At 36.0% G+C, this 12,004-nt stretch overlaps 1 long non-coding RNA gene across 1 annotated transcript; it reads left to right on the top strand.

Moving 5' to 3' along the window:
- The first annotated feature begins 300 nt into the window (after positions 1 to 300).
- LOC145688973 (uncharacterized) lies at positions 301 to 6,641 on the top strand. The gene is made up of 3 exons (XR_014132044.1): positions 301 to 399; positions 3,725 to 3,890; positions 5,781 to 6,641. It is a non-coding gene; the product is annotated as an uncharacterized LOC145688973 (long non-coding RNA).
- Positions 6,642 to 12,004: the final 5,363 nt, after the last annotated feature.

Below are 12,004 nucleotides of genomic sequence, written 5' to 3'. Positions count from 1 at the left end.
ATTGACAAATATGTAAATATGTCCATGACGGAGGCACTACCCAGGTAGCACAGTCACGTCATTAACACGTCTTTTTTTGGGGTTCGAATTCAAAATGACGTCTTTTGAAAATTTGGAACGTCTTTATCACGTACCAAAATGGTAACAAAAATGACGTGTGAAAAATGACCTAAATTGTACGTGTTTATCACGTGCCAGAATGGTACAAAGAATCACGTGTCGAACATCACCAAAAATAGACGTCTTTTTTAAGTGCTACAAGCGCGGACGTTCCCTGTATTGTAACTGCAGTTCGAGCAGTGCATGCTGGGAATCGTGAGCCATTTCAGAATTGCCATGGAACTTTGTGGTGTTATGATGGTTTTCTGTGTTTAAGTGAAGAAGTCAGCTTTAAGACAAGTAAGTATAATTCCTATCCTATTCCTATCTAGGTATATTCTGTGTAAAATTCAGCAGATTGAGTATTAGCTTCTCTCATACAGCGTTGCCTATTGTTTCTTATTAGAGTGTATTAAAATACCGTAGAAAGAACGAGGATACCTCCATTAGGTTAACTTTAGCAGACACCTTTACCAAATTAAGTATTTTTAGGTAGAATACTATATAAAATATCAATAGTGAAGGTAGTAAAATGATAATGTTTGTGTTTAAACTTAATAAACCGTATATGGGAGTGAGTATGCATGGGAAAGTATGTCATTCTGGGGTGCAGTTTTACTATACGGAGTGTAAAATGTACGAAAAAAATTGGACAAGTCTTTAATTTGCCAATTTCATGTCGAGAACAGGAGCAACCAACCTCCGCGGGTCTTCTAACCTGTTCCTACTACTACTACTTATACAATTGCTCCGTATAATAAAGCTGCACGCATTGTGGAACTATTTGCCAAGGCGAAAGACGGCTGGATACAAGCAAAGAACGAGATGGCAGTAAGTTGAGTTGATTTTGAGTTTAACGTCCTGTTTAGCAGCAAGACTATATAAGACGTGGGCCTACTGATTAACGTGAATCCGAACATCAGCTCCCACCGGGAATCGAACCCGGGCCTCATACGCCGAGATGACAGTAAGTGTATGCTTTTGGAGGCGTTACTGGAACAGACGGTTCTACCAAATTTTGACACATTACATTTTCAGGTTAGGTTAGAGCTTTCATGCACTAAGTGAGGAGCTCCATTACTAGTTGCAGATTTACTTCACGGGGGTTAGTATAAATACAGAGTAGACGTATGGCATATTAAGCGCAGTGCATAAAACACGAACGAACTTTTGCTAGGTGCCCACTAAAAAGCAAAAATGCATTCTATTCGAGTCCGGACACGAGCACAACAAGAGGGCCCGAGCGGCAACGAGGGGGTGCGTCCGTAGGGAGCAGGCACGTCAACGACGGAGACTATACACGTAAACAAGGATAGTTGAAAAGCACACTTACGCTTACAATGCTTTCACCATCACTCAAAATTCTGCTTCACTCGAGCACACGGTTCTACCAAATAGAAAATATGTAGGTAAAATATTATGAGAAACATTTTTCGTGAAGGAATGGGTGTAAAAAAAAAAACAATTACTGTCAGTGCACAGCATAAGTGATCAGTGAAAGTATCGTATATGTAAGTGTGCTCTTCCACTATCCTCATTTATACGTGTACTTCCCGTCGCTGACGCGCCTGCTCCCTACGAACGCGTCCCGTCGCTGCTGCTCGGGCCCTCTTGCTGTGCTCCTACTGACTCGGTTATATAGCATTCCTGCATTTTAGTGGCCAGCTGGTATAAATCGTGTATGACTTCAAAGCTCTGACCGATGGAAGTTCTAACCCCTTGGCTCACTCAGTTATGTTTTGTTTAGCCTTTTGTAACACTAGTGCCTTAAATCTAGTGAAAAAATCCACAAAATCGATGTATAGTTGATAGACTCGTTTGTTAAAGTAGTGCTCTCATTGTATAAGTGCATAATCAGTGGGAGGATATTACCCCAGTTGAGAGCACTCTCAAACTGCGACCACCGTCCTGTCGCACCTACGTACCCTCACAAGACGCTTGGCTACCGTAGCTGTGCCACAGAATTGGGTGTGAGAATCATAATAATGTAACGGGTTTTATTCGTTCGACAGTGTTCGAATATTTTGTTCATTAATTGAGTAGAGAGCTCCATCGCATTCTAGGCTCCTGTGCCAGCATGTGATGATGGATACTGATCAATGTTGCCACTAAATTTCAAGAAAATATATTCCAACTCAGTTAAGTATCTTCTAATGACTACATTATTATAAGTTCCACTGCTAATCGTAAAACGATTCAAAGGAAACCAAATGTCTTATTAATGGTCCGTGGTTGGGGGCTGGTGGTGGTCCCAGTCAGATGTATTTTAGCGAGCTATTGACATAGGGAATATCCCCCTAATATTTATGCGTGCAATAACAAGGGAAGTCTCTTTGTGTCAAAAACCTGCTTTCAAGTAGAACACCACATCCTCATCATTAAAAAGAAATGAAATTAAATATTTAGTTTCACGCCCCAGGATAAGGCACCGAGGCTAAGGAAGATGGTGATAATGAAAAGTGAAAAATGGTGGTATGAAGAAAGTGGGCGAAAATGGGAGAATGTCGTGAAAACCCAGGCACATGGTTTGTCCACCACAAAGCCCACTTGGCACGAGCTGGGATCGAACCAGGGTGAACGCCCTATCACTGGGGCATTGCAGCCCCATCAGTAAAAAGAAACATACCTCATTGTTTCGGGGCTTACATATCTGCTGCCGCCAGAAGGAAGCTGTGTACACAACAGGGGCAGATCCAGAGGTGACGACTGCCCCTCCCAGAGTTCTGACCGATGGAAGTTCTAACCCCTTGGCTCACTCAGTTATGTTTACATCCCAGAGTAGGATATATTTTTTTTAATAAAACCCATCCCAGAGTTGGAGCTCTTGATTTTATCAAGCTTGTATTATAAATTTAAGATTTTTTTTTTTTACATTGCAGAATTTAAATGAAGTCGTACATAGCAAGAAATTACTTGCCTTGGTGTCTTTGCTCAGAAAATGTCCACCTTCGTAAACGCAGGAAGTCATTAGTTTTCTTTGTTTTCAAGATGCGATATTTTGAGTTCTCAAATCCGATCCCTGCTTTGTTAACAACGGGCAGACAATAATCCATAAAATCTATCTGTCCACAAGTTTGTCAATATTTATTTTACGTATCTTTCCATTTAAGAAGTAACCATTCCCGCACTGAGATTAACACGATTTTGGACTCTGGGTTGATATATAAATTTAATTTCGAACGAAATTGTACCAGTATTGGTAATGCATGTCCAAAACAAATGTAATCTTTTCTGTTCATTACGACCTGTAATTTATTTAAATTTAACTTTTAAAGATAATTATGAAAACGTATATTCAGAATGAATGGGATGTAATTGTTTTTCTTGTAGCATGGTATTCTTGTAAAATATTTCTTCCTCACACCGTCCTTTACGCTGAAAATATTCAGAACAGAAAGCATGTGAAATTTATGGCTGATATTTTCTTGCCAACTCATTTTCCTTTCTATATGCTCTTAGTTTTTTTTTTTTTTTAATACAAAATATGATAAAAAGCTCACTTTACTGTTTACATGAAATTAAACTGCTACATTTCATGTTAAATGTATTTAGTCGTTGTAATAGGCCTAGCTGTAAATACATGTTATTTGCAAAGATAAGACTTGCATGTACTCCCACTTTCCAGAGTGTGTGGCCAATGCTCCTGCAAATGATGAATTGATCAGCAGACCACCTAGCACGGAATCTTTCTTAACTGAACTTGAAGCCGTGACTCTCACCCCTTTCTGCTCGTCGAGCTGCTCTAGAAATAATCACTGTGGAGGATGACCTACACACCGAATGTGTGACAGGTGAGTTTTAGACATGTTATTTTATAATACACATGTAAGAAAATGCCGAGCAAGAAGAAAATAAAATAGTAATTTTATTAGTACTTAACTAAAATAAAATAATTGCTGAACAAGGCAATACTTTTATGTAAATGAAGTATTCGATTTAACGTTCCACGATCAGGCACTAAGGCTAATTGAGACGGTGATGATGAGAAATGAATTAAATTGTGGAATGAAGAATGTGGGAAAAAATTGGAGAACTCCAAGAAAACCCACGCACACCGTCTTTGTCCAACACAGAGCCGCTTGGCGTAAGCTGGGATCGAACCAGGGGCTCCAGACACAAGAGGTGAACGCTCTTATCACCGAGCCACCACTGCCTCACTTTTATTTAAATGTAACTGTTTCAGCAACTACCCTTGTCTTCTTCAGACACACTCTATTTATTTATTTATTATTTTAGATTTTTAAAGATTTCCTTGTTTAATGATTTTTATTACTTCAGCAATTATTTTATTTGACTTAAGTACTTATATATAAGGAAAGCTCTAATATGGAATATATCACATGTTATTGTGTTCGCACTTCTTTTTTTTTTTGAATGGGTAAAAGTACTCCTCCCGAAAATATATTTCTCAACAGAGGGGTAAAATATATAATTTTCACCAAAGAGAAGTATATTTTATTATTATTATTATTATTATTATTATTATTATTATTATTACCACAACTTCTAACACTGTTCGAAACAAATAATGTGACTATTTTCACCCTACTGATTGTGATAGAATTCTGGTCCTAGAAGTCTTACTTTCTAAAATACTCCAGTAACAAGTGAGGGAGCCAGCGTTATGCTCTCAGTTTGGGATCTTTCGGAATATAAAAGTTATACACCATTTTGTTTGTAATTTTCACTTTATTTTTTGCCATATTTTGAAATGCTAATACATGTTTCGACTTGCATCATAAATTCAACTTACTAAATCGTATCCAATCAGAATGAAATTTCTTATGACAGTAGAAGAATACCTCTACTGCTTAGTTCCAACTGTATGCAGCTTGTCAGATTGCTGCATCCGATAGCGTAGTTCTGTCACGATATGTAAATGCTGAATTTTAACTTCTTTTTGTAGGTTACGTAGCAGTAGTGAAAGATAATAATTTCTATCGTTGTCTAGTTGTGTTTCATAAATGAGTAGCTATATTATTTTATTATTAGAAAGTTCTTTCTTTCATACCATGCTGGTCTGCATCAGTTATGATCCTAGTCCCCGCCAAGTGAACTTTGTGGTTGACAAACACCGTGTGCGTGGGTTTCGTCGGGGTTCTCCCGTTTCCTCCCACTTTCTTCAACCCACCATTTCATTCATTCTTCATCATCACCGTCTCCTTTAGCCTAGACGACATAATCGTGGGACATAAAACTCAAAGATTTTTTTTTTTTTTTGCATCAGTTATGATATCTTATCGATATACTTGATCGTCACTTTTAGCTCACATCCTAAAGTTGGTCTTGGAGTGGCATTTTATATTATGAGCACATACGTAATGTAGCCTTCTATGAGCGTTTCAGAATTATTTCTCATGTACGTGTATATATAAAGTCTTATATCCTTCCAACTTCTTTGATCCTCCTGAAAGAGTTAACAGCTGCAATAAAATCAAAAGTTAAGGTATTACAGAATAACTTTAATTAATGGTAGTTTAATTTCGCTGTATGGAAGGTCGTTAAAAGTGGATTATTGAGAATAAGTGACTTCATGCAATCGAGTACAGTAACCAATTGTTTTATTGCATATTGATTGTAGTTACACATGAGGTATTGTAATTATTTTTTTCCTTATTCTCTCTACCTGAAAAATTGCACTATGATTCTTCATGATTTTTATTTTTATTTTTCTGTTTCAGTGTTCCTATCTGTCATCATTGGGAGGAAAAGTGACCTTTCTCCAATGCTTGGTTTCCAAAGAGCTGGAGATGAAATTCAACTACCGCAGAAAAGGGCGAAATTCCCGTTGTGCAAACTAGTTTTAAAGACATAGTCGTATGTAAAAATAAAGTATCAATAAGATCTTCAAATGAACAATTGTGACAAATCTTCAAAACGTTATTAGAAAGATATTCACTTCCATCTGCCTTGTTGTTTGAGGATGAAAAGGATTTGGCATTCTCGAAACATATTGACCTGCTGCTCCTCGCTTTGTTGGAAATCAGTGTAAAGGCATCTCTTTCGAAAACTAAAAGATGGAAGAAACTGCTACTGAAATAATAGACGGAGTGGGATACTTATCGCAGTCCCCCTTTTTAACCTACTTAAGCACGTGAGGGTTTTTTGATATGATGCTGCATTTCTGTACTTTTAATAACTATGAAATGTGGTTTCCTTCATACGAAATCAATAGGAAAATTTAATTCTTTTTATTTTATATTATTAAAAGATTTCTGTAAGTTTTAGATTATAAGCAACAGATATGCATTGTCTACATATTTCTTGTTTGTATTACAAATAATATGGACAATTAGTGTTTCTTTCTGCATTACAAATAGTATGAATAATATTTTATACGAAAAAATGTGCACATTGTACATATAACTAATAAATATAGAATTCAAATTAATGGTTATGTTTTTTCGCTTTCATCCCTCAGAGATTAATTAATTTTAAGATGTACTTTCTTTTCTGACTTTTCACCTCCAAAGTAAAGATGTCTTAAATTGGAGTTATAAATGTTTAGTCCTAAATTTTGCACTGTCAATAAAACCCATTGTGCTTGTGTGTTTGTGAGTGTCTGATGTGGGTGTTTGTGTTTGTGTGTATGTTTGTGCATACTAGCGCAATAATGGATAGCTATAAAATTTACTGAAGCACGTGTTGTACGGTAATTTCATTAAGAAAAAGGTACCAGTAAATGCACATGAATAAATTCCAGTGCCGAAATGAGTGGATTCCTCTTAGTACCGTAAGTACAATGATTCTTTATTTTTCCATTTCTTTGTTTCATTTTTCTTTGTTTCTGCCATGTTTCGTCTTTTGTCATTAAAAGTCATGTAGGTTTTTTTTTTTTTTTTTTTTTTGAAGAGGGTGAGTTACATTCGAGTTTTTTTTTTTTTAATTTTTCCAACGCGTCTCGGTTTTCTTTTTAATGTATGCCTTTAAATTTATCCTTTCGTGGAGCAAGCGCTGCCGTTTCTTTCCTGTAGCACTACGTATATAATTATTCATTGACAGCTATTGTATATTCGCTTCTTAATATTAGGTAAATATACCACACATTAAGAGGCGAATATATACTCTTCAATAGGCTACTATCCAAATACTAAAAAGAATAGAAATCAACAAGACTAGAGGTGGTCAATTGGATATGCAAATCCCCAATCCGTAGATAATACGAACCTTCGGAGAAGCGAAATCTCCAAAATCTTGGTACAGACCAATCAAATAGACCACAATATTTTGACGTTCCCCAATGTGTGCTTTCGAGAGAGGGTGGTGATGCATTTCGCTGTGGCAAGATCTTAGGGTTCCTAGGGTCTGTCCTGATCAGTTATTTGTTACAGTAACCCAGTGGTCTTACTTATCTGAGATAGAATCTTGTAAATTATTATGCACATTACAACACAATTGTATGTATAGTGATGGTGAAAAATCAAGCAGCAGTCACAAGGATAAATTTATTTTCATTATTGTTTTTACTTATAATAATCGTTTTCCAGTTTTTATTCGTCGACTTTTTTTTACCCAAGAAAAGTGTTGCGGTTAGAGACCAGTTCAGCACTGTCAAAAAGAAAAGAAAAAAGCGGAGTTAAGAAGAAAGAAAAAGTATGATTTTTTCTTATTGATCATGTTTTTAGAAATGTGTTGTAAGCTGTGTGTTTTAGAGATATTATTATTACTATTATTATTCAGTTCCATATGTCCAAATCATCATAAATTAATGTGTATCCAGTGTTGACATTAGAAATCTCAATTCATGTATAGTAGGATCTCCATTATCCGTCACAGTTTAAGGGTTTTTTGTTTCAACTACTATTCAACCGATCTGTTTCAAATTTACAGGGCAAAACTAGGTAGCCCTAGTAGCCTAAACCTTAACTTTGGTGCAAATCGGTTGAATAGGGGGTGAGAAATAGCCTGAAAAGTGTGGCGAATAAACGAGGTCGTACATGGATTGAGATTCCTAATGTCAAAACTGCGGATGCACATCAATTTCTAATGGTTTTGACATTTGGAACTGAACAATCCTGTCAGACCTTCATCACATTTGAGACAGCGAGAAGCAAAAGGGTTGTAAGTGACATTTTCAATAGAGTATGTATGTGTCTAAAATGGATTCGGCACAGCAAACTATACAAACTGCATAATGAAGTTCGGCGTAGAGCATTCACGGATAGACATTCTATTGGACTGCGACGGGCTTCACCATTCAGTTTGTATATTTAGCTGTGCAGAATCCATTTTTGAGTCATCCATACTTTATTGCAACTGTCACTTACACCCCTTTGCTTCTCGCTGCCCCATTTCGAGAACCCCCCAGACGTGTAAAAGACGTCATAGAAATCACGTCATATTCTATGACGTATAAAAGACGTCATAAAAATCACGTCATATTCTATGACGTATAAAAGACATCATAAAAATCACGTCATATTCCCGGACATTTCCACGTGGGAAAAGACGTGTAAATCACGTCATATTCGGTGTATTTTAACGTGTTTTACACCAAAAAAACCACGTCTTTTCGACGTCGGTGTGCTGCTTGGGTATTAATATTCTCTAACTGATGTACAGTGTACAACCATTTGTGTAGTCCAGTGGACGTTCAAATTGGTTCAATTATTGACGAATGCGTAAGTAGGTCCATGATGGACGTACTATTGATATCCTCTTACGGATGTCCAATGTACGACCACTTGTGTACGTCCTGTAGACGTTCGAATTGGTCCGTTATTGACTAATGCGTAAGTAGGTCCATGACGGACGTACTATTGATATCCTCTTACGGATGTCCAATGTACGACCACTTGTGTACGTCCCGTGGAAGTTCAAATTGGTTCAATTATTAACGAATGCGTACGTAGGTCCATGACGGACGTACTATTGATATCCTCTTACGGATGTCCAATGTACAACCATTTGTGTACGTCCTGTGGACGTTCGAATTGGTCCGTTATTGACTAATGCGTAAGTAGGTCCATGACGGACGTACTATTGATATCCTCTTACGGATGTCCAATGTACGACCACTTGTGTACGTCCTGTGGAAGTTCAAATTGGTTCAATTATTAACGAATGCATACGTAGGTCCATGACGGACGTACTATTGATATCCTCTTACGGATGTCCAATGTACAACCACTTGTGTACGTCCTGTGGACGTTCGAATTGGTCCGTTTATTGGCAAATGTGTAAATAAGTCCAACCCACACAGCAATGAAATATTTTCAAAACGTTTCTAAAACGTGCCATCATTTTCCTTCAGAAAATGTATCCTACTTCCCTTAAGGAAATATATTCCATATGTTGTTGAAAACATTTTCCACATAATACTGTAAACATTCTCTGAATATACTCAAAAACGTTTTAGAAATATTTTATACGCCGTTAGAGAAGTTTTCCAAAAAATATTTCCTGTACGATTTCCAAACATTACTGAAAATGTATTTGAAACGTTTTATACAATGTTAACGGAATGGTTTTTAAAATGTTTCTCATGGAATATTTTAAAATTATTTACCAGTAACACAGACAATATTTTCCTACATATGCCAAAATATATTTAGTGAATATTTTTTGTACATCTCAGAAAATATTTAGAGAATAGTTTCTGTGCATGACAAAATATTTAGGGAATATTTTCTGTACATGACAAAATATTTAGGGAATATTTTCTGTACATGATAAAACCCGAAGCCCATAGGCCAACTCGGTTACTATTGCAGATACGGAAACAAGGTAAGATATAGAAGGAAATTTTTAAAATGCAGCAAGTTTTGTATTTATATTAGTATATCGCCCAATAGTAACGAGAAGTACAACGCTGCCACTGTTGGATAACACTGAATGAAAGAAAGTGTGGTTTGAAATTATTTGGACCAAAGGGAACGGAAAGACACAATGAAAAATATAGTGCAAGACCCAATTTCGCTTCCTTTGTATCTGCTCGCCGCCCCCCAACACCGTGGTTGCTACGCCACTGGCGTAGATATTGCATTTGCATGTTTATCCTTCACTGTGTCTCCTTTCAATTCTTCTCGGTGTAGCTAATTTTAAACCACACATTCTTTTATTCGTGTAGCCCAACATGATGTATGGTAACGCATTTTCTTTATTGAGCGGTACACTAGTACAAAAACAAAAGTGTTGCTGGAATTTAAAAATGTCCTTACATATCTTACCTTGTTTTCATATCTGCAATAGTAACCGAGTTGGCCTATGGGCTCCGGCCTTTTGCGTCACTCTATGTATATCTAATGGCTTCTTGCTGGGAACAAATAGCGGGTTGAAAACAAGGCGGCCAAACTGTGACATAGCAGCTGGAAGAAAACATAATATTCTTCTGTCCAATTTTACCTGCTTAGACGCCTTTGCCTCATTCTGTCTTCATGACGAGAAACCATTGCGGCCCACAGACTCAGACAAAATAATAATAATAATAATAATAATAATAATAATAATAATAATAATAATAAAATAATAATAATAATAATAATAATAATAATAATAATAATAATAATAATAATAATAATAATAATAATAATAATAATAATAATAATTAGTGTAAATTGTAACTACATAATGTTAGCTTGTTCTCATAATTTTAAGCATTTTTTTAACTCAAAATCTTATTTACTCAAATGGTTTCTGGGTGTTCCACTGGTGCTACTGGTATGTGGCCACGCCGTGCATATATGTTGGGGTGTCTTATGTGACTTACGAGATTCAAACTGGATATCAATGTGTTCACAATCGTCGCCTGCCAGTTTTGAAAGCGGCTGTATTGGATCCATTTAAAAAAAATGAGGTTTAGACATCCAATTCAAGAAACAATTGTTGGCAATCCTTTTCCTATCTTAAAAATAATAAATCCAATATAGCCGCTTTGAAAACTGGCACGCGATGATTGTGAAGACTAATTTGCAGTCTGAACCTCGCAATATGACATAAGACACCCCAACATACATATACGGCGTGGCCACATACCAGTAGTAGCAGTGGAACACCCAGAAACATTCTGTGCATAAATAAGATTTTGAGGGGAAAAAAATTAAAATTATGAGAGCAAGCTAACATTATGTAGTTATAATTTACACTGTCCACTATAATAAATATACATATATATCGGTTAGTAGTTAAATAAAAATATAAATGTACACTATTCTGGCTTTATTTATTTAAATTCTCTTCAGCAGAATCTTCATGCTGCTCGTATTATTTGTTTCTATACATTAAGAACAATCTTCTCAAATATCAGAAATTCACATTTTAACTTGATAAACTTGTTCTAGAAAATTATGTCACTGACACGCTAATACTTATTTGCTTCTGTATAATCTCACTTTTGATTACCACAACTAACTCTAATTTCGACGCTGCGAATTGTCAGTTCAAGTTCTGTGGAACTGCAGCTGAATTCTTAACTGATTTTCTTGTTCGTCTCGGCATGGCATGTTGAAGCTAAATCCCAATAATCTACGCGATCTCATCGTTAGTTACGTTTCTCTCGTGTTGCAGTTTCTGAAAATAAAAATAATAGGCAGTGTTTAATAACATAATAACAGCAGGGAATGATTAGAGATCAATTATTACATCTTAAACTTACAAAAATATTTAAAATGTTTGTGTAGGACCTACAGATCAATTATTACATCTTAAACTTACAAAAATATTTAAAATGTTTGTGTAGGACCTACAGCAGCTTGTGAAGACAATAATGCGTTACAAAAGTAACATCCTGAAGAAAATGTAAAGGGCAAGGAAGACAACAGCTAAAGCTGAAAGTGACATACCTCAGACTGTAGCTTAATTACGGACGTTGTAACATGTTGAAGCGGTCGCACTTTTATTTTTAAAAAATATAGCATCTTATAAATATTAAACCTAATATTAAAAATAATAATAATTTGAAAACATG

This window comes from Thermobia domestica, chromosome 7 (assembly GCF_964235325.1).
Source record: "Thermobia domestica chromosome 7, izTheDome1.hap1.1, whole genome shotgun sequence".
NCBI lineage: Eukaryota > Metazoa > Arthropoda > Insecta > Zygentoma > Lepismatidae > Thermobia > Thermobia domestica.
The sequence above is the reverse complement of the archived record's forward strand: the minus strand, read 5'-3'. Positions and strand labels throughout refer to the sequence as shown.